We start from the raw sequence: 19958 nt of genomic DNA, 5'->3' as shown, positions 1-19958 counted from the left end.
ATGGTTCACCACTAGGGGGAGTTGGTCACAAATGACCAGTGTCTAATATGGGTAGGTGAACTCGGGTCAGTTTTATGATGCAAGTTCATAAAACATGCATCCTTCTGACTAATAACACTACCATTTTGTTTACTCTTTTTTATAGACAGATTTAATGACAAAAACGTGCATAATTAAAAGGGGAGATAGTTTTAACGATTTGTTTGCCCTAAATAAAACAAAAAAACATATAATACACTTTAAATTATGTCATAATAAAGTCAAATAAGTTTTTTAAACATATTTTAATACAAATCTTGCTATTATTTTGTAAAATAAAGTGTCAAACGTTTGGACAGATCTGCTTTTACACTATTTTGACCAGCAGGTGTCGCCAGCGAGTGTGGTGTTTCGAACGCTTCGAAAAACTGAATCAATTTTCGAAGCAATTGGTTCAACTGATTCGAAGCTTCGGAAATCTTGGTTTCTCCCATCACTGGTGTTCAGTGGCTTTAAACAAAGGCGCCGGGTAAATCCAACATAGGGACGGCACAGCAGATTTCAGCTCGTGCCGTATGTCTTGCGTTTCATTTGGCAGTCCTGAGACAAAGTAAACCTCCCCGTCGGGGAATCGAACCCCGGTCTTCCGCGTGACAGGCGGAGATACTGTCCACTATACTAACGAGGATTTCATGGGCGTCACGCCGGGCAACATCCCCTTTGAAAGAGTACTCCTTGGCTTCTGTGTAATCAAGTTAGAGACAACAGCAGGAGGCATGAAAGGGAATCGACTGAATCCGTGATCAATTCAGTGCAGATCTGAAACAACAGTTGGTTGAGGACATTCACAAGTCTTGTTGAGCAATACCCGCCTGCCTGCGTTGGTGGTATAGTGGTGAGCATAGCTGCCTTCCAAGCAGTTGACCCGGGTTCGATTCCCGGCCAACGCACAGCTTTTTGCTCGACCCAGTCGTGAGAATGAGAGCAGCGCAGATCTTAAGCCGATTATGATGCTTAAAGGTGGCTCGTGCAAGTTGTTTGAGAAGTCAAACGAAAAGTAGTTCTCCCCGTCGGGGAATCGAACCCCGGTCTTCCGCGTGACGGGCGGAGATACTGTCCACTATACTAACGAGGATCTGAGGCCCGAACTGGGTCGTCGAGCCGAGTCGTCAACCCAGACCGCAGCTTATAACACACGTACTCCCCATTTGTGAGGACAGCCTTCCTGTTTTTTTCCCCACGTTTTTTGTTTATTTTGTGTGTTTGTTTATATTTTAAAAAGTTTCTTTACCTTCTTTTTTAAAAAACATTCCCTTCTACTGCCCCAGCCAACCACCATCCTTACCCCAAAATCAGTAACCCCCCTAGATAGGTCTTTTAAAAGACAGCCCTGCCCCATTCTGAACCTTAACCCAACCCCTCCCCTTGCTTTTTTACTATTTACCTGAAATAAATTAACCCTAAACTACACCCTGCCCTAACACCAGCTATCATAACCCCAAAAAGAATTTTTGAAGTGAAAATGATCTATTAAGCTGAAGGTCTTAGACCTTGTTCTTCTGTTGGGGCCCTTTCTTTCCTTTTTTCTAGAGGCTATGGAAATTGATGAAGATTCCCCTGGCTTGGAAGAAAATTCCTCTACTGTTTTTTGGGGTGGCTTTTATTATTTTGGTTATTTGAGATTTGAAAACCTAACGGGATGGAGATTGGAGGTAACCTGTGCATCCTCTGTGCACAGAGTTTCATTCCCCAAATCCTCTCATCAAAAGATCACACTGTGACATGTTAGTAGCCTGTGCCTGTGTCTTTTTTTCACAGGAAGGTATTTCTACCTCTTTTGCTCCTCCCAGGTGGAAGGGTCTGGGTGGATCCTGAACCAGAAATTACCCTTTTTGGACATTATGGTGTGGCACACGGAGCACACTGGGTCAAGGGTTGTTGGGCATAACTCAAGTTTTCCTTCAACTACGCATAAATCTTTCGCCTTTTACTAAAGATTTCCGTGGAGGGGGACCGTTGTGAGTTTATTGTATTTTTGGGTGCTCTGCTCAGAGCAGAGCTGCGTAACTTTGGTCAATTGCAGAAAGTCTTTCGTTATGCTTGTGTTTGTCGTGATGAGTTTAGTAGTGATGCTCGCTTTCGAAGCACTGCTTCATGAGGCTTAGAAACCTTTGGGAATCTTTTCTTTCCAATCAATTGGTTCGGAGAGTGTTTCAAACCGGTTTCAAGTCACGTGATTTTAGCAAACGAGGCTTCATTATGTCATGACCGTTTCGAAACGTTTCGAAAATCCGATGGTTCACCACTAGGGGGAGTTGGTCACAAATGACCAGTGTCTAATATGGGTAGGTGAACTCGGGTCAGTTTTATGATGCAAGTTCATAAAACATGCATCCTTCTGACTAATAACACTACCATTTTGTTTACTCTTTTTTATAGACAGATTTAATGACAAAAACGTGCATAATTAAAAGGGGAGATAGTTTTAACGATTTGTTTGCCCTAAATAAAACAAAAAAACATATAATACACTTTAAATTATGTCATAATTAAGTCAAATAAGTTTTTTAAACATATTTTAATACAAATCTTGCTATTATTTTGTAAAATAAAGTGTCAAACGTTTGGACAGATCTGCTTTTACACTATTTTGACCAGCAGGTGTCGCCAGCGAGTGTGGTGTTTCGAACGCTTCGAAAAACTGAATCAATTTTCGAAGCAATTGGTTCAACTGATTCGAAGCTTCGGAAATCTTGGTTTCTCCCATCACTGGTGTTCAGTGGCTTTAAACAAAGGCGCCGGGTAAATCCAACATAGGGACGGCACAGCAGATTTCAGCTCGTGCCGTATGTCTTGCGTTTCATTTGGCAGTCCTGAGACAAAGTAAACCTCCCCGTCGGGGAATCGAACCCCGGTCTTCCGCGTGACAGGCGGAGATACTGTCCACTATACTAACGAGGATTTCATGGGCGTCACGCCGGGCAACATCCCCTTTGAAAGAGTACTCCTTGGCTTCTGTGTAATCAAGTTAGAGACAACAGCAGGAGGCATGAAAGGGAATCGACTGAATCCGTGATCAATTCAGTGCAGATCTGAAACAACAGTTGGTTGAGGACATTCACAAGTCTTGTTGAGCAATACCCGCCTGCCTGCGTTGGTGGTATAGTGGTGAGCATAGCTGCCTTCCAAGCAGTTGACCCGGGTTCGATTCCCGGCCAACGCACAGCTTTTTGCTCGACCCAGTCGTGAGAATGAGAGCAGCGCAGATCTTAAGCCGATTATGATGCTTAAAGGTGGCTCGTGCAAGTTGTTTGAGAAGTCAAACGAAAAGTAGTTCTCCCCGTCGGGGAATCGAACCCCGGTCTTCCGCGTGACAGGCGGAGATACTGTCCACTATACTAACGAGGATCTGACGCCCGAACTGGGTCGTCGAGCCGAGTCGTCAACCCAGACCGCAGCTTATAACACACGTACTCCCCATGTGTGAGGACAGCCTTCCTGTTTTTTTCCCCACGTTTTTTGTTTATTTTGTGTGTTTGTTTATATTTTAAAAAGTTTCTTTACCTTCTTTTTTAAAAAACATTCCCTTCTACTGCCCCAGCCAACCACCATCCTTACCCCAAAATCAGTAACCCCCCTAGATAGGTCTTTTAAAAGACAGCCCTGCCCCATTCTGAACCTTAACCCAACCCCTCCCCTTGCTTTTTTACTATTTACCTGAAATAAATTAACCCTAAACTACACCCTGCCCTAACACCAGCTATCATAACCCCAAAAAGAATTTTTGAAGTGAAAATGATCTATTAAGCTGAAGGTCTTAGACCTTGTTCTTCTGTTGGGGCCCTTTCTTTCCTTTTTTCTAGAGGCTATGGAAATTGATGAAGATTCCCCTGGCTTGGAAGAAAATTCCTCTACTGTTTTTTGGGGTGGCTTTTATTATTTTGGTTATTTGAGATTTGAAAACCTAACGGGATGGAGATTGGAGGTAACCTGTGCATCCTCTGTGCACAGAGTTTCATTCCCCAAATCCTCTCATCAAAAGATCACACTGTGACATGTTAGTAGCCTGTGCCTGTGTCTTTTTTTCACAGGAAGGTATTTCTACCTCTTTTGCTCCTCCCAGGTGGAAGGGTCTGGGTGGATCCTGAACCAGAAATTACCCTTTTTGGACATTATGGTGTGGCACACGGAGCACACTGGGTCAAGGGTTGTTGGGCATAACTCAAGTTTTCCTTCAACTACGCATAAATCTTTCGCCTTTTACTAAAGATTTCCGTGGAGGGGGACCGTTGTGAGTTTATTGTATTTTTGGGTGCTCTGCTCAGAGCAGAGCTGCGTAACTTTGGTCAATTGCAGAAAGTCTTTCGTTATGCTTGTGTTTGTCGTGATGAGTTTAGTAGTGATGCTCGCTTTCGAAGCACTGCTTCATGAGGCTTAGAAACCTTTGGGAATCTTTTCTTTCCAATCAATTGGTTCGGAGAGTGTTTCAAACCGGTTTCAAGTCACGTGATTTTAGCAAACGAGGCTTCATTATGTCATGACCGTTTCGAAACGTTTCGAAAATCCGATGGTTCACCACTAGGGGGAGTTGGTCACAAATGACCAGTGTCTAATATGGGTAGGTGAACTCGGGTCAGTTTTATGATGCAAGTTCATAAAACATGCATCCTTCTGACTAATAACACTACCATTTTGTTTACTCTTTTTTATAGACAGATTTAATGACAAAAACGTGCATAATTAAAAGGGGAGATAGTTTTAACGATTTGTTTGCCCTAAATAAAACAAAAAAACATATAATACACTTTAAATTATGTCATAATAAAGTCAAATAAGTTTTTTAAACATATTTTAATACAAATCTTGCTATTATTTTGTAAAATAAAGTGTCAAACGTTTGGACAGATCTGCTTTTACACTATTTTGACCAGCAGGTGTCGCCAGCGAGTGTGGTGTTTCGAACGCTTCGAAAAACTGAATCAATTTTCGAAGCAATTGGTTCAACTGATTCGAAGCTTCGGAAATCTTGGTTTCTCCCATCACTGGTGTTCAGTGGCTTTAAACAAAGGCGCCGGGTAAATCCAACATAGGGACGGCACAGCAGATTTCAGCTCGTGCCGTATGTCTTGCGTTTCATTTGGCAGTCCTGAGACAAAGTAAACCTCCCCGTCGGGGAATCGAACCCCGGTCTTCCGCGTGACAGGCGGAGATACCGTCCACTATACTAACGAGGATTTCATGGGCGTCACGCCGGGCAACATCCCCTTTGAAAGAGTACTCCTTGGCTTCTGTGTAATCAAGTTAGAGACAACAGCAGGAGGCATGAAAGGGAATCGACTGAATCCGTGATCAATTCAGTGCAGATCTGAAACAACAGTTGGTTGAGGACATTCACAAGTCTTGTTGAGCAATACCCGCCTGCCTGCGTTGGTGGTATAGTGGTGAGCATAGCTGCCTTCCAAGCAGTTGACCCGGGTTCGATTCCCGGCCAACGCACAGCTTTTTGCTCGACCCAGTCGTGAGAATGAGAGCAGCGCAGATCTTAAGCCGATTATGATGCTTAAAGGTGGCTCGTGCAAGTTGTTTGAGAAGTCAAACGAAAAGTAGTTCTCCCCGTCGGGGAATCGAACCCCGGTCTTCCGCGTGACGGGCGGAGATACTGTCCACTATACTAACGAGGATCTGAGGCCCGAACTGGGTCGTCGAGCCGAGTCGTCAACCCAGACCGCAGCTTATAACACACGTACTCCCCATTTGTGAGGACAGCCTTCCTGTTTTTTTCCCCACGTTTTTTGTTTATTTTGTGTGTTTGTTTATATTTTAAAAAGTTTCTTTACCTTCTTTTTTAAAAAACATTCCCTTCTACTGCCCCAGCCAACCACCATCCTTACCCCAAAATCAGTAACCCCCCTAGATAGGTCTTTTAAAAGACAGCCCTGCCCCATTCTGAACCTTAACCCAACCCCTCCCCTTGCTTTTTTACTATTTACCTGAAATAAATTAACCCTAAACTACACCCTGCCCTAACACCAGCTATCATAACCCCAAAAAGAATTTTTGAAGTGAAAATGATCTATTAAGCTGAAGGTCTTAGACCTTGTTCTTCTGTTGGGGCCCTTTCTTTCCTTTTTTCTAGAGGCTATGGAAATTGATGAAGATTCCCCTGGCTTGGAAGAAAATTCCTCTACTGTTTTTTGGGGTGGCTTTTATTATTTTGGTTATTTGAGATTTGAAAACCTAACGGGATGGAGATTGGAGGTAACCTGTGCATCCTCTGTGCACAGAGTTTCATTCCCCAAATCCTCTCATCAAAAGATCACACTGTGACATGTTAGTAGCCTGTGCCTGTGTCTTTTTTTCACAGGAAGGTATTTCTACCTCTTTTGCTCCTCCCAGGTGGAAGGGTCTGGGTGGATCCTGAACCAGAAATTACCCTTTTTGGACATTATGGTGTGGCACATGGAGCACACTGGGTCAAGGGTTGTTGGGCATAACTCAAGTTTTCCTTCAACTACGCATAAATCTTTCGCCTTTTACTAAAGATTTCCGTGGAGGGGGACCGTTGTGAGTTTATTGTATTTTTGGGTGCTCTGCTCAGAGCAGAGCTGCGTAACTTTGGTCAATTGCAGAAAGTCTTTCGTTATGCTTGTGTTTGTCGTGATGAGTTTAGTAGTGATGCTCGTTTTCGAAGCACTGCTTCATGAGGCTTAGAAACCTTTGGGAATCTTTTCTTTCCAATCAATTGGTTCGGAGAGTGTTTCAAACCGGTTTCAAGTCACGTGATTTTAGCAAACGAGGCTTCATTATGTCATGACCGTTTCGAAACGTTTCGAAAATCCGATGGTTCACCACTAGGGGGAGTTGGTCACAAATGACCAGTGTCTAATATGGGTAGGTGAACTCGGGTCAGTTTTATGATGCAAGTTCATAAAACATGCATCCTTCTGACTAATAACACTACCATTTTGTTTACTCTTTTTTATAGACAGATTTAATGACAAAAACGTGCATAATTAAAAGGGGAGATAGTTTTAACGATTTGTTTGCCCTAAATAAAACAAAAAAACATATAATACACTTTAAATTATGTCATAATTAAGTCAAATAAGTTTTTTAAACATATTTTAATACAAATCTTGCTATTATTTTGTAAAATAAAGTGTCAAACGTTTGGACAGATCTGCTTTTACACTATTTTGACCAGCAGGTGTCGCCAGCGAGTGTGGTGTTTCGAACGCTTCGAAAAACTGAATCAATTTTCGAAGCAATTGGTTCAACTGATTCGAAGCTTCGGAAATCTTGGTTTCTCCCATCACTGGTGTTCAGTGGCTTTAAACAAAGGCGCCGGGTAAATCCAACATAGGGACGGCACAGCAGATTTCAGCTCGTGCCGTATGTCTTGCGTTTCATTTGGCAGTCCTGAGACAAAGTAAACCTCCCCGTCGGGGAATCGAACCCCGGTCTTCCGCGTGACAGGCGGAGATACTGTCCACTATACTAACGAGGATTTCATGGGCGTCACGCCGGGCAACATCCCCTTTGAAAGAGTACTCCTTGGCTTCTGTGTAATCAAGTTAGAGACAACAGCAGGAGGCATGAAAGGGAATCGACTGAATCCGTGATCAATTCAGTGCAGATCTGAAACAACAGTTGGTTGAGGACATTCACAAGTCTTGTTGAGCAATACCCGCCTGCCTGCGTTGGTGGTATAGTGGTGAGCATAGCTGCCTTCCAAGCAGTTGACCCGGGTTCGATTCCCGGCCAACGCACAGCTTTTTGATCGACCCAGTCGTGAGAATGAGAGCAGCGCAGATCTTAAGCCGATTATGATGCTTAAAGGTGGCTCGTGCAAGTTGTTTGAGAAGTCAAACGAAAAGTAGTTCTCCCCGTCGGGGAATCGAACCCCGGTCTTCCGCGTGACAGGCGGGGATACTGTCCACTACACTGACGAGGATCTGACGCCAGAACTGGGTCGTCGAGCCGAGTCGTCAACCCAGACCGCAGCTTATAACACACGTACTACCCATTTGTGAGGACAGCCTTCCTGTTTTTTTCCCCACGTTTTTTGTTTATTTTGTGTGTTTGTTTATATTTTAAAAAGTTTCTTTACCTTCTTTTTTAAAAAACATTCCCTTCTACTGCCCCAGCCAACCACCATCCTTACCCCAAAATCAGTAACCCCCCTAGATAGGTCTTTTAAAAGACAGCCCTGCCCCATTCTGAACCTTAACCCAACCCCTCCCCTTGCTTTTTTACTATTTACCTGAAATAAATTAACCCTAAACTACACCCTGCCCTAACACCAGCTATCATAACCCCAAAAAGAATTTTTGAAGTGAAAATGATCTATTAAGCTGAAGGTCTTAGACCTTGTTCTTCTGTTGGGGCCCTTTCTTTCCTTTTTTCTAGAGGCTATGGAAATTGATGAAGATTCCCCTGGCTTGGAAGAAAATTCCTCTACTGTTTTTTGGGGTGGCTTTTATTATTTTGGTTATTTGAGATTTGAAAACCTAACGGGATGGAGATTGGAGGTAACCTGTGCATCCTCTGTGCACAGAGTTTAATTCCCCAAATCCTCTCATCAAAAGATCACACTGTGACATGTTAGTAGCCTGTGCCTGTGTCTTTTTTTCACAGGAAGGTATTTCTACCTCTTTTGCTCCTCCCAGGTGGAAGGGTCTGGGTGGATCCTGAACCAGAAATTACCCTTTTTGGACATTATGGTGTGGCACACGGAGCACACTGGGTCAAGGGTTGTTGGGCATAACTCAAGTTTTCCTTCAACTACGCATAAATCTTTCGCCTTTTACTAAAGATTTCCGTGGAGGGGGACCGTTGTGAGTTTATTGTATTTTTGGGTGCTCTGCTCAGAGCAGAGCTGCGTAACTTTGGTCAATTGCAGAAAGTCTTTCGTTATGCTTGTGTTTGTCGTGATGAGTTTAGTAGTGATGCTCGCTTTCGAAGCACTGCTTCATGAGGCTTAGAAACCTTTGGGAATCTTTTCTTTCCAATCGATTGCTTCGGAGAGTGTTTCAAACCGGTTTCAAGTCACGTGATTTTAGCAAACGAGGCTTCATGATGTCATGACCGTTTCGAAACGTTTCGAAAATCCGATGGTTCACCACTAGGGGGAGTTGGTCACAAATGACCAGTGTCTAATATGGGTAGGTGAACTCGGGTCAGTTTTATGATGCAAGTTCATAAAACATGCATCCTTCTGACTAATAACACTACCATTTTGTTTACTCTTTTTTATAGACAGATTTAATGACAAAAACGTGCATAATTAAAAGGGGAGATAGTTTTAACGATTTGTTTGCCCTAAATAAAACAAAAAAACATATAATACACTTAAAATTATGTCATAATTAAGTCAAATAAGTTTTTTAAACATATTTTAATACAAATCTTGCTATTATTTTGTAAAATAAAGTGTCAAACGTTTGGACAGATCTGCTTTTACACTATTTTGACCAGCAGGTGTCGCCAGCGAGTGTGGTGTTTCGAACGCTTCGAAAAACTGAATCAATTTTCGAAGCAATTGGTTCAACTGATTCGAAGCTTCGGAAATCTTGGTTTCTCCCATCACTGGTGTTCAGTGGCTTTAAACAAAGGCGCCGGGTAAATCCAACATAGGGACGGCACAGCAGATTTCAGCTCTTGCCGTATGTCTTGCGTTTCATTTGGCAGTCCTGAGACAAAGTAAACCTCCCCGTCGGGGAATCGAACCCCGGTCTTCCGCGTGACAGGCGGAGATACTGTCCACTACACTAACGAGGATTTCATGGGCGTCACGCCGGGCAACATCCCCTTTGAAAGAGTACTCCTTGGCTTCTGTGTAATCAAGTTAGAGACAACAGCAGGAGGCATGAAAGGGAATCGACTGAATCCGTGATCAATTCAGTGCAGATCTGAAACAACAGTTGGTTGAGGACATTCACAAGTCTTGTTGAGCAATACCCGCCTGCCTGCGTTGGTGGTATAGTGGTGAGCATAGCTGCCTTCCAAGCAGTTGACCCGGGTTCGATTCCCGGCCAACGCACAGCTTTTTGCTCGACCCAGTCGTGAGAATGAGAGCAGCGCAGATCTTAAGCCGATTATGATGCTTAAAGGTGGCTCGTGCAAGTTGTTTGAGAAGTCAAACAAAAAGTAGTTCTCCCCGTCGGGGAATCGAACCCCGGTCTTCCGCGTGACAGGCGGAGATACTGTCCACTTTACTAACGAGGATCTGACGCCCGAACTGGGTCGTCGAGCCGAGTCGTCAACCCAGACCGCAGCTTATAACACACGTACTCCCCATTTGTGAGGACAGCCTTCCTGTTTTTTCCCCACGTTTTTTGTTTATTTTGTGTGTTTGTTTATATTTTAAAAAGTTTCTTTACCTTCTTTTTTAAAAAACATTCCCTTCTACTGCCCCAGCCAACCACCATCCTTACCCCAAAATCAGTAACCCCCCTAGATAGGTCTTTTAAAAGACAGCCCTGCCCCATTCTGAACCTTAACCCAACCCCTCCCCTTGCTTTTTTACTATTTACCTGAAATAAATTAACCCTAAACTACACCCTGCCCTAACACCAGCTATCATAACCCCAAAAAGAATTTTTGAAGTGAAAATGATCTATTAAGCTGAAGGTCTTAGACCTTGTTCTTCTGTTGGGGCCCTTTCTTTCCTTTTTTCTAGAGGCTATGGAAATTGATGAAGATTCCCCTGGCTTGGAAGAAAATTCCTCTACTGTTTTTTGGGGTGGCTTTTATTATTTTGGTTATTTGAGATTTGAAAACCTAACGGGATGGAGATTGGAGGTAACCTGTGCATCCTCTGTGCACAGAGTTCATTCCCCAAATCCTCTCATCAAAAGATCACACTGTGACATGTTAGTAGCCTGTGCCTGTGTCTTTTTTTCACAGGAAGGTATTTCTACCTCTTTTGCTCCTCCCAGGTGGAAGGGTCTGGGTGGATCCTGAACCAGAAATTACCCTTTTTGGACATTATGGTGTGGCACACGGAGCACACTGGGTCAAGGGTTGTTGGGCATAACTCAAGTTTTCCTTCAACTACGCATAAATCTTTCGCCTTTTACTAAAGATTTCCGTGGAGGGGGACCGTTGTGAGTTTATTGTATTTTTGGGTGCTCTGCTCAGAGCAGAGCTGCGTAACTTTGGTCAATTGCAGAAAGTCTTCCGTTATGCTTGTGTTTGTCGTGATGAGTTTAGTAGTGATGCTCGCTTTCGAAGCACTGCTTCATGAGGCTTAGAAACCTTTGGGAATCTTTTCTTTCCAATCAATTGGTTCGGAGAGTGTTTCAAACCGGTTTCAAGTCACGTGATTTTAGCAAACGAGGCTTCATTATGTCATGACCGTTTCGAAACGTTTCGAAAATCCGATGGTTCACCACTAGGGGGAGCTGGTCACAAATGACCAGTGTCTAATATGGTTAGGTGAACTCGGGTCAGTTTTATGATGCAAGTTCATAAAACATGCATCCTTCTGACTAATAACACTACCATTTTCTTTACTCTTTTTTATAGACAGATTTAATGACAAAAACGTGCATAATTAAAAGGGGAGATAGTTTTAACGATTTGTTTGCCCTAAATAAAACAAAAAAACACATAATACACTTTAAATTATGTCATAATTAAGTCAAATAAGTTTTTTAAACATATTTTAATACAAATCTTGCTATTATTTTGTAAAATAAAGTGTCAAACGTTTGGACAGATCTGCTTTTACACTATTTTGACCAGCAGGTGTCGCCAGCGAGTGTGGTGTTTCGAACGCTTCGAAAAACTTAATCAATTTTCGAAGCAATTGGTTCAACTGATTCGAAGCTTCGGAAATCTTGGTTTCTCCCATCACTGGTGTTCGGTGGCTTTAAACAAAGGCGCCGGGTAAATCCAACATAGGGACGGCAAGAGGTGCGAAGACGGCACAGCAGTATTCAGCTCGTGCCATATCTCTTGCATTTCATTTGGCAGTCCTGAGACAAAGTAAACCTCCCCGTCGGGGAATCGAACCCCGGTCTTCCGCGTGACAGGCGGAGATACTGTCCACTATACTAACGAGGGTTTCATGGGCGACACGCCGGGCAACCTCCCCTTTGAAAGAGAACTCCTTGGCTTCTGTGTCATCAAGTTAGAGACAACAGCAGGAGGCATGAAAGGGAATCGACTGAATCCGTGATCAATTCAGTGCAGATCTGAAACAACAGTTGGTTGAGGACATTCACAAGTCTTGTTGAGCAATACCCGCCTGCCTGCGTTGGTGGTATAGTGGTGAGCATAGCTGCCTTCCAAGCAGTTGACCCGGGTTCGACTCCCGGCCAACGCACAGCTTTTTGCTCGACCCAGTCATGAGAATGAGAGCAGCGCAGTTCTTAAGCCGATTTTGATGCTTAAAGGTGGCTCGTGCAAGTTGTTTGAGAAGTCAAACGAAAAGTAGTTCTCCCCCTCGGGGAATCGAACCCCGGTCTTCCGCGTGACAGGCGGAGATACTGTCCACTTTACTAACGAGGATCTGACGCCCGAACTGGGTCGTCGAGCCGAGTCGTCAACCCAGACCGCAGCTTATAACACACGTACTACCCATTTGTGAGGACAGCCTTCCTGTTTTTTCCCCACGTTTTTTGTTTATTTTGTGTGTTTGTTTATATTTTAAAAAGTTTCTTTACCTTCTTTTTTAAAAAACATTCCCTTCTACTGCCCCAGCCAACCACCATCCTTACCCCAAAATCAGTAACCCCCCTAGATAGGTCTTTTAAAAGACAGCCCTGCCCCATTCTGAACCTTAACCCAACCCCTCCCCTTGCTTTTTTACTATTTACCTGAAATAAATTAACCCTAAACTACACCCTGCCCTAACACCAGCTATCATAACCCCAAAAAGAATTTTTGAAGTGAAAATGATCTATTAAGCTGAAGGTCTTAGACCTTGTTCTTCTGTTGGGGCCCTTTCTTTCCTTTTTTCTAGAGGCTATGGAAATTGATGAAGATTCCCCTGGCTTGGAAGAAAATTCCTCTACTGTTTTTTGGGGTGGCTTTTATTATTTTGGTTATTTGAGATTTGAAAACCTAACGGGATGGAGATTGGAGGTAACCTGTGCATCCTCTGTGCACAGAGTTCATTCCCCAAATCCTCTCATCAAAAGATCACACTGTGACATGTTAGTAGCCTGTGCCTGTGTCTTTTTTTCACAGGAAGGTATTTCTACCTCTTTTGCTCCTCCCAGGTGGAAGGGTCTGGGTGGATCCTGAACCAGAAATTACCCTTTTTGGACATTATGGTGTGGCACACGGAGCACACTGGGTCAAGGGTTGTTGGGCATAACTCAAGTTTTCCTTCAACTACGCATAAATCTTTCGCCTTTTACTAAAGATTTCCATGGAGGGGGACTGTTGTGAGTTTATTGTATTTTTGGGTGCTCTGCTCAGAGCAGAGCTGCGTAACTTTGGTCAATTGCAGAAAGTCTTCCGTTATGCTTGTGTTTGTCGTGATGAGTTTAGTAGTGATGCTCGCTTTCGAAGCACTGCTTCATGAGGCTTAGAAACCTTTGGGAATCTTTTCTTTCCAATCAATTGGTTCGGAGAGTGTTTCAAACCGGTTTCAAGTCACGTGATTTTAGCAAACGAGGCTTCATTATGTCATGACCGTTTCGAAACGTTTCGAAAATCCGATGGTTCACCACTAGGGGGAGCTGGTCACAAATGACCAGTGTCTAATATGGTTAGGTGAACTCGGGTCAGTTTTATGATGCAAGTTCATAAAACATGCATCCTTCTGACTAATAACACTACCATTTTCTTTACTCTTTTTTATAGACAGATTTAATGACAAAAACGTGCATAATTAAAAGGGGAGATAGTTTTAACGTTTTGTTTGCCCTAAATAAAACAAAAAAACACATAATACACTTTAAATTATGTCATAATTAAGTCAAATAAGTTTTTTAAACATATTTTAATACAAATCTTGCTATTATTTTGTAAAATAAAGTGTCAAACGTTTGGACAGATCTGCTTTTACACTATTTTGACCAGCAGGTGTCGCCAGCGAGTGTGGTGTTTCGAACGCTTCGAAAAACTGAATCAATTTTCGAAGCAATTGGTTCAACTGATTCGAAGCTTCGGAAATCTTGGTTTCTCCCATCACTGGTGTTCAGTGGCTTTAAACAAAGGCGCCGGGTAAATCCAACATAGGGACGGCACAGCAGATTTCAGCTCGTGCCGTATGTCTTGCGTTTCATTTGGCAGTTCTGAGACAAAGTAAACCTCCCCGTCGGGGAATCGAACCCCGGTCTTCCGCGTGACAGGCGGAGATACCGTCCACTATACTAACGAGGATTTCATGGGCGTCACGCCGGGCAACATCCCCTTTGAAAGAGTACTCCTTGGCTTCTGTGTAATCAAGTTAGAGACAACAGCAGGAGGCATGAAAGGGAATCGACTGAATCCGTGATCAATTCAGTGCAGATCTGAAACAACAGTTGGTTGAGGACATTCACAAGTCTTGTTGAGCAATACCCGCCTGCCTGCGTTGGTGGTATAGTGGTGAGCATAGCTGCCTTCCAAGCAGTTGACCCGGGTTCGATTCCCGGCCAACGCACAGCTTTTTGCTCGACCCAGTCGTGAGAATGAGAGCAGCGCAGATCTTAAGCCGATTATGATGCTTAAAGGTGGCTCGTGCAAGTTGTTTGAGAAGTCAAACGAAAAGTAGCTCTCCCCGTCGGGGAATCGAACCCCGGTCTTCCGCGTGACAGGCGGAGATACTGTCCACTATACTAACGAGGATCTGACGCCCGAACTGGGTCGTCGAGCCGAGTCGTCAACCCAGACCGCAGCTTATAACACACGTACTCCCCATTTGTGAGGACAGCCTTCCTGTTTTTTTCCCCACGTTTTTTGTTTATTTTGTGTGTTTGTTTATATTTTAAAAAGTTTCTTTACCTTCTTTTTTAAAAAACATTCCCTTCTACTGCCCCAGCCAACCACCATCCTTACCCCAAAATCAGTAACCCCCCTAGATAGGTCTTTTAAAAGACAGCCCTGCCCCATTCTGAACCTTAACCCAACCCCTCCCCTTGCTTTTTTACTATTTACCTGAAATAAATTAACCCTAAACTACACCCTGCCCTAACACCAACTATCATAACCCCAAAAAGAATTTTTGAAGTGAAAATGATCTATTAAGCTGAAGGTCTTAGACCTTGTTCTTCTGTTGGGGCCCTTTCTTTCCTTTTTTCTAGAGGCTATGGAAATTGATGAAGATTCCCCTGGCTTGGAAGAAAATTCCTCTACTGTTTTTTGGGGTGGCTTTTATTATTTTGGTTATTTGAGATTTGAAAACCTAACGGGATGGAGATTGGAGGTAACCTGTGCATCCTCTGTGCACAGAGTTTCATTCCCCAAATCCTCTCATCAAAAGATAACACTGTGACATGTTAGTAGCCTGTGCCTGTGTCTTTTTTTCACAGGAAGGTATTTCTACCTCTTTTGCTCCTCCCAGGTGGAAGGGTCTGGGTGGATCCTGAACCAGAAATTACCCTTTTTGGACATTATGGTGTGGCACACGGAGCACACTGGGTCAAGGGTTGTTGGGCATAACTCAAGTTTTCCTTCAACTACGCATAAATCTTTCGCCTTTTACTAAAGATTTCCGTGGAGGGGGACCGTTGTGAGTTTATTGTATTTTTGGGTGCTCTGCTCAGAGCAGAGCTGCGTAACTTTGGTCAATTGCAGAAAGTCTTTCGTTATGCTTGTGTTTGTCGTGATGAGTTTAGTAGTGATGCTCGCTTTCGAAGCACTGCTTCATGAGGCTTAGAAACCTTTGGGAATCTTTTCTTTCCAATCAATTGGTTCGGAGAGTGTTTCAAACCGGTTTCAAGTCACGTGATTTTAGCAAACGAGGCTTCATTATGTCATGACCGTTTCGAAACGTTTCGAAAATCCGATGGTTCACCACTAGGGGGAGTTGGTCACAAATGACCAGTGTCTAATATGGGTAGGTGAACTCGGGTCAGTTTTATGATGCAAGTTCATAAAACATGCATCCTTCTGACTAATAACACTACCATTTTGTTTACTCTTTTTTATAGACAGATTTAATGACAAAAACGTGCATAATTAAAAGGGGAGATAGTTTTAACGATTTGTTTGCCCTAAATAAAACAAAAAAACATATAATACACTTTAAATTATGTCATAATTAAGTCAAATAAGTTTTTTAAACATATTTTAATACAAATCTTGCTATTATTTTGTAAAATAAAGTGTCAAACGTTTGGACAGATCTGCTTTTACACTATTTTGACCAGCAGGTGTCGCCAGCGAGTGTGGTGTTTCGAACGCTTCGAAAAACTGAATCAATTTTCGAAGCAATTGGTTCAACTGATTCGAAGCTTCGGAAATCTTGGTTTCTCCCATCACTGGTGTTCAGTGGCTTTAAACAAAGGCGCCGGGTAAATCCAACATAGGGACGGCACAGCAGATTTCAGCTCGTGCCGTATGTCTTGCGTTTCATTTGGCAGTCCTGAGACAAAGTAAACCTCCCCGTCGGGGAATCGAACCCCGGTCTTCCGCGTGACAGGCGGAGATACTGTCCACTATACTAACGAGGATCTGACGCCCGAACTGGGTCGTCGAGCCGAGTCGTCAACCCAGACCGCAGCTTATAACACACGTACTCCCCATTTGTGAGGACAGCCTTCCTGTTTTTTTCCCCACGTTTTTTGTTTATTTTGTGTGTTTGTTTATATTTTAAAAAGTTTCTTTACCTTCTTTTTTAAAAAACATTCCCTTCTACTGCCCCAGCCAACCACCATCCTTACCCCAAAATCAGTAACCCCCCTAGATAGGTCTTTTAAAAGACAGCCCTGCCCCATTCTGAACCTTAACCCAAACCCCTCCCCTTGCTTTTTTACTATTTACCTGAAATAAATTAACCCTAAACTACACCCTGCCCTAACACCAGCTATCATAACCCCAAAAAGAATTTTTGAAGTGAAAATGATCTATTAAGCTGAAGGTCTTAGACCTTGTTCTTCTGTTGGGGCCCTTTCTTTCCTTTTTTCTAGAGGCTATGGAAATTGATGAAGATTCCCCTGGCTTGGAAGAAAATTCCTCTACTGTTTTTTGGGGTGGCTTTTATTATTTTGGTTATTTGAGATTTGAAAACCTAACGGGATGGAGATTGGAGGTAACCTGTGCATCCTCTGTGCACAGAGTTTCATTCCCCAAATCCTCTCATCAAAAGATCACACTGTGACATGTTAGTAGCCTGTGCCTGTGTCTTTTTTTCACAGGAAGGTATTTCTACCTCTTTTGCTCCTCCCAGGTGGAAGGGTCTGGGTGGATCCTGAACCAGAAATTACCCTTTTTGGACATTATGGTGTGGCACACGGAGCACACTGGGTCAAGGGTTGTTGGGCATAACTCAAGTTTTCCTTCAACTACGCATAAATCTTTCGCCTTTTACTAAAGATTTCCGTGGAGGGGGACCGTTGTGAGTTTATTGTATTTTTGGGTGCTCTGCTCAGAGCAGAGCTGCGTAACTTTGGTCAATTGCAGAAAGTCTTTCGTTATGCTTGTGTTTGTCGTGATGAGTTTAGTAGTGATGCTCGCTTTCGAAGCACTGCTTCATGAGGCTTAGAAACCTTTGGGAATCTTTTCTTTCCAATCAATTGGTTCGGAGAGTGTTTCAAACCGGTTTCAAGTCACGTGATTTTAGCAAACGAGGCTTCATTATGTCATGACCGTTTCGAAACGTTTCGAAAATCCGATGGTTCACCACTAGGGGGAGTTGGTCACAAATGACCAGTGTCTAATATGGGTAGGTGAACTCGGGTCAGTTTTATGATGCAAGTTCATAAAACATGCATCCTTCTGACTAATAACACTACCATTTTGTTTACTCTTTTTTATAGACAGATTTAATGACAAAAACGTGCATAATTAAAAGGGGAGATAGTTTTAACGATTTGTTTGCCCTAAATAAAACAAAAAAACATATAATACACTTTAAATTATGTCATAATTAAGTCAAATAAGTTTTTTAAACATATTTTAATACAAATCTTGCTATTATTTTGTAAAATAAAGTGTCAAACGTTTGGACAGATCTGCTTTTACACTATTTTGACCAGCAGGTGTCGCCAGCGAGTGTGGTGTTTCGAACGCTTCGAAAAACTGAATCAATTTTCGAAGCAATTGGTTCAACTGATTCGAAGCTTCGGAAATCTTGGTTTCTCCCATCACTGGTGTTCGGTGGCTTTAAACAAAGGCGCCGGGTAAATCCAACATAGGGACGGCACAGCAGATTTCAGCTCGTGCCGTATGTCTTGCGTTTCATTTGGCAGTCCTGAGACAAAGTAAACCTCCCCGTCGGGGAATCGAACCCCGGTCTTCCGCGTGACAGGCGGAGATACTGTCCACTATACTAACGAGGATTTCATGGGCGTCACGCCGGGCAACATCCCCTTTGAAAGAGTACTCCTTGGCTTCTGTGTAATCAAGTTAGAGACAACAGCAGGAGGCATGAAAGGGAATCGACTGAATCCGTGATCAATTCAGTGCAGATCTGAAACAACAGTTGGTTGAGGACATTCACAAGTCTTGTTGAGCAATACCCGCCTGCCTGCGTTGGTGGTATAGTGGTGAGCATAGCTGCCTTCCAAGCAGTTGACCCGGGTTCGATTCCCGGCCAACGCACAGCTTTTTGCTCGACCCAGTCGTGAGAATGAGAGCAGCGCAGATCTTAAGCCGATTATGATGCTTAAAGGTGGCTCGTGCAAGTTGTTTGAGAAGTCAAACGAAAAGTAGCTCTCCCCGTCGGGGAATCGAACCCCGGTCTTCCGCGTGACAGGCGGAGATACTGTCCACTATACTAACGAGGATCTGACGCCCGAACTGGGTCGTCGAGCCGAGTCGTCAACCCAGACCGCAGCTTATAACACACGTACTCCCCATTTGTGAGGACAGCCTTCCTGTTTTTTTCCCCACGTTTTTTGTTTATTTTGTGTGTTTGTTTATATTTTAAAAAGTTTCTTTACCTTCTTTTTTAAAAAACATTCCCTTCTACTGCCCCAGCCAACCACCATCCTTACCCCAAAATCAGTAACCCCCCTAGATAGGTCTTTTAAAAGACAGCCCTGCCCCATTCTGAACCTTAACCCAACCCCTCCCCTTGCTTTTTTACTATTTACCTGAAATAAATTAACCCTAAACTACACCCTGCCCTAACACCAGCTATCATAACCCCAAAAAGAATTTTTGAAGTGAAAATGATCTATTAAGCTGAAGGTCTTAGACCTTGTTCTTCTGTTGGGGCCCTTTCTTTCCTTTTTTCTAGAGGCTATGGAAATTGATGAAGATTCCCCTGGCTTGGAAGAAAATTCCTCTACTGTTTTTTGGGGTGGCTTTTATTATTTTGGTTATTTGAGATTTGAAAACCTAACGGGATGGAGATTGGAGGTAACCTGTGCATCCTCTGTGCACAGAGTTTCATTCCCCAAATCCTCTCATCAAAAGATAACACTGTGACATGTTAGTAGCCTGTGCCTGTGTCTTTTTTTCACAGGAAGGTATTTCTACCTCTTTTGCTCCTCCCAGGTGGAAGGGTCTGGGTGGATCCTGAACCAGAAATTACCCTTTTTGGACATTATGGTGTGGCACACGGAGCACACTGGGTCAAGGGTTGTTGGGCATAACTCAAGTTTTCCTTCAACTACGCATAAATCTTTCGCCTTTTACTAAAGATTTCCGTGGAGGGGGACCGTTGTGAGTTTATTGTATTTTTGGGTGCTCTGCTCAGAGCAGAGCTGCGTAACTTTGGTCAATTGCAGAAAGTCTTTCGTTATGCTTGTGTTTGTCGTGATGAGTTTAGTAGTGATGCTCGCTTTCGAAGCACTGCTTCATGAGGCTTAGAAACCTTTGGGAATCTTTTCTTTCCAATCAATTGGTTCGGAGAGTGTTTCAAACCGGTTTCA

The 19958-nt window shown here is 43.2% G+C and overlaps 17 non-coding genes across 17 annotated transcripts; all 17 read left to right on the top strand.

Annotated features, from left to right (window-relative positions):
* Positions 1 to 857: 857 nt before the first annotated feature.
* Positions 858 to 929, top strand: trnag-ucc (transfer RNA glycine (anticodon UCC)). The gene has a single exon. It is a non-coding gene; the product is annotated as a tRNA-Gly (tRNA).
* Positions 930 to 1924: 995 nt separating this feature from the next.
* Positions 1925 to 2040, top strand: LOC141280121 (U5 spliceosomal RNA). The gene has a single exon (XR_012334914.1). It is a non-coding gene; the product is annotated as a U5 spliceosomal RNA (small nuclear RNA).
* A 1090-nt stretch (positions 2041 to 3130) lies between these two features.
* Positions 3131 to 3202, top strand: trnag-ucc (transfer RNA glycine (anticodon UCC)). Its single transcript has one exon. It is a non-coding gene; the product is annotated as a tRNA-Gly (tRNA).
* Positions 3203 to 4197: 995 nt separating this feature from the next.
* Positions 4198 to 4313, top strand: LOC141280120 (U5 spliceosomal RNA). Its single transcript, XR_012334913.1, has one exon. It is a non-coding gene; the product is annotated as a U5 spliceosomal RNA (small nuclear RNA).
* Positions 4314 to 5403: 1090 nt separating this feature from the next.
* On the top strand, positions 5404 to 5475 carry trnag-ucc (transfer RNA glycine (anticodon UCC)). Its single transcript has one exon. It is a non-coding gene; the product is annotated as a tRNA-Gly (tRNA).
* Positions 5476 to 6470: 995 nt separating this feature from the next.
* On the top strand, positions 6471 to 6586 carry LOC141280119 (U5 spliceosomal RNA). Its single transcript, XR_012334912.1, has one exon. It is a non-coding gene; the product is annotated as a U5 spliceosomal RNA (small nuclear RNA).
* Positions 6587 to 7676: 1090 nt separating this feature from the next.
* On the top strand, positions 7677 to 7748 carry trnag-ucc (transfer RNA glycine (anticodon UCC)). Its single transcript has one exon. It is a non-coding gene; the product is annotated as a tRNA-Gly (tRNA).
* Positions 7749 to 8743: 995 nt separating this feature from the next.
* On the top strand, positions 8744 to 8859 carry LOC141280118 (U5 spliceosomal RNA). The gene has a single exon (XR_012334911.1). It is a non-coding gene; the product is annotated as a U5 spliceosomal RNA (small nuclear RNA).
* Positions 8860 to 9949: 1090 nt separating this feature from the next.
* On the top strand, positions 9950 to 10021 carry trnag-ucc (transfer RNA glycine (anticodon UCC)). The gene has a single exon. It is a non-coding gene; the product is annotated as a tRNA-Gly (tRNA).
* A 993-nt stretch (positions 10022 to 11014) lies between these two features.
* On the top strand, positions 11015 to 11130 carry LOC141280117 (U5 spliceosomal RNA). Its single transcript, XR_012334910.1, has one exon. It is a non-coding gene; the product is annotated as a U5 spliceosomal RNA (small nuclear RNA).
* Positions 11131 to 12238: 1108 nt separating this feature from the next.
* On the top strand, positions 12239 to 12310 carry trnag-ucc (transfer RNA glycine (anticodon UCC)). The gene has a single exon. It is a non-coding gene; the product is annotated as a tRNA-Gly (tRNA).
* A 993-nt stretch (positions 12311 to 13303) lies between these two features.
* On the top strand, positions 13304 to 13419 carry LOC141280173 (U5 spliceosomal RNA). Its single transcript, XR_012334966.1, has one exon. It is a non-coding gene; the product is annotated as a U5 spliceosomal RNA (small nuclear RNA).
* A 1090-nt stretch (positions 13420 to 14509) lies between these two features.
* On the top strand, positions 14510 to 14581 carry trnag-ucc (transfer RNA glycine (anticodon UCC)). The gene has a single exon. It is a non-coding gene; the product is annotated as a tRNA-Gly (tRNA).
* A 995-nt stretch (positions 14582 to 15576) lies between these two features.
* On the top strand, positions 15577 to 15692 carry LOC141280116 (U5 spliceosomal RNA). The gene has a single exon (XR_012334909.1). It is a non-coding gene; the product is annotated as a U5 spliceosomal RNA (small nuclear RNA).
* A 1711-nt stretch (positions 15693 to 17403) lies between these two features.
* LOC141280115 (U5 spliceosomal RNA) lies at positions 17404 to 17519 on the top strand. The gene has a single exon (XR_012334908.1). It is a non-coding gene; the product is annotated as a U5 spliceosomal RNA (small nuclear RNA).
* A 1090-nt stretch (positions 17520 to 18609) lies between these two features.
* Positions 18610 to 18681, top strand: trnag-ucc (transfer RNA glycine (anticodon UCC)). The gene has a single exon. It is a non-coding gene; the product is annotated as a tRNA-Gly (tRNA).
* Positions 18682 to 19676: 995 nt separating this feature from the next.
* On the top strand, positions 19677 to 19792 carry LOC141280114 (U5 spliceosomal RNA). Its single transcript, XR_012334907.1, has one exon. It is a non-coding gene; the product is annotated as a U5 spliceosomal RNA (small nuclear RNA).
* Positions 19793 to 19958: the final 166 nt, after the last annotated feature.

The sequence above is a fragment of the Paramisgurnus dabryanus genome, chromosome 13, assembly GCF_030506205.2.
Source record: "Paramisgurnus dabryanus chromosome 13, PD_genome_1.1, whole genome shotgun sequence".
NCBI classification, from domain to species: Eukaryota; Metazoa; Chordata; class Actinopteri; order Cypriniformes; family Cobitidae; genus Paramisgurnus; species Paramisgurnus dabryanus.
Note: the sequence above shows the minus strand (reverse complement) of the source record. Positions and strands in the feature narration are given on the sequence as shown.